Here is a 1,597-nt window from a genome sequence, read left to right as displayed (position 1 = left end):
ATATATATATATGCTACTTTCTTTGGATTCTAAGACTAATGGTCAAATTAAAATAAAGTATAAAATAAGATTGTCTTAGGAAATCAAAGAGCATAGGGAATAAATAGCAACAGAAGTACAGGTTTATTTATTTATTTATTTTTAATTTTGTTTTGTTTTTTGGAACATGCCCTATGACAGTCAGGCATTATTCCTGGTTGTACACTCAGATACTACTTCTTGCACACTTGGGGAACAATAGAGGATGTCAGGATTGACCCCGGTTGCCAGCATGTAAGGCAAATGCCCTATCTGCTATGCTAATTCCCAGCATCACCTATTTTTTATAAATAATTATAATAAAGGTAATGTAAATAATCTGATATGTGTCAACTAAGAAAGAAATTTGAAAAAATGAGAAAAATTACATTTCCCTTCAAATATTTAAAGAAAAGAGAGAAGATAATTTAGTAAAATGAGATTCATGGCTGGTTTTCTAGTTTTATATAAGTAAAGATCCAGTCTTTAAATATAACAAATATGTATTACAGATTATAAAACAAATATTTTAAAAAACTTATTTGCCTTTCTTGGTAAAATTATAGGTCATTTCTTTCATTATTAAAATATTATTTTTATTTAAACACCATGGTTACAAACATATTTGTAATTAGGTTTCAGTCATAAAAAGAACACCCCCACCACCACCATTGCCCACATTTTTTAATACTTTTAAGATTTATTTTATGTTATCCTGAGAGTTAAGCAATGTATTACTTAATAGAATATTTAAGCAGAAATTCTGGTTTCATGCTAAAAATCAATAAGAAATTTCTAGTGCTCGCTTCAGCAACACATATACTGAAATTAGTATGGTATAGAGATTAGCATGGCCCCTGTGCAAGGATGTCATGAAAATATGTGAAGCATTTTGTATTTTTTAAAAAAGAAATTTCTAGCTTCCAATGAAATCTTTATTATACCTATTCTCCAACTTCATATGTAAACAAAACTAAGTTCTATTCAATTGTAGTCAATATCATAAAAACTAGTAGTATAGTTCTCACCTTTATTTCTTTTATGAGAAGAGAGCATTAAGTCAAAGCATTATATTTTAAACTGAAAAGATAAAACTGAGTTACATGGGATTTTGTTTCATAAAAATACTCTTCCTTTTTTTATTAAAGACATTTTGAGTAGTCTTTTGGAGAATTGTTTAACTGATGTGAGAAATACTTAAGAAAATGTTATCAGCAAAAGGATTGTCATACGTAAAGAGTACAAGGTTAGAAAAAGAAAGAATTGTTATTCTTGAATGGAACACATTTTTCTAAGGCAATAATTCCTTTTCTCTTTTGTTTTCTATGATCCCACATATTCTTGGCATTAGCTTCATAGTCAGTATTAACTTGGTAGCAAAATAGATAATAACAATCAAATTCACTCAAGTAATAAGATTGTTAATATGAGCATAGGGCAGTTTCAGCTATTCCCCAGTTATATATTAAAAAAACCAAAAACTTCAGAAAAGTATTTGAAAAGCTTGTTGAAGTTTTGAACATTTCAAAGTCTGTCTTACAAGATATATTATTAAATTCATCACTTTTCAATGGTGTTT

The 1,597-nt window shown here is 28.1% G+C and overlaps 1 non-coding gene across 1 annotated transcript; it reads left to right on the top strand.

The window, feature by feature from the left end:
• Positions 1 to 816: 816 nt before the first annotated feature.
• On the top strand, positions 817 to 920 carry LOC126009860 (U6 spliceosomal RNA). Its single transcript, XR_007496042.1, has one exon. It is a non-coding gene; the product is annotated as a U6 spliceosomal RNA (small nuclear RNA).
• The last annotated feature ends 677 nt before the right edge of the window (positions 921 to 1,597 follow it).

Source organism: Suncus etruscus, chromosome 5 (assembly GCF_024139225.1).
Source record: "Suncus etruscus isolate mSunEtr1 chromosome 5, mSunEtr1.pri.cur, whole genome shotgun sequence".
Taxonomy (NCBI): Eukaryota; Metazoa; Chordata; class Mammalia; order Eulipotyphla; family Soricidae; genus Suncus; species Suncus etruscus.
Note: the sequence above shows the minus strand (reverse complement) of the source record. Positions and strands in the feature narration are given on the sequence as shown.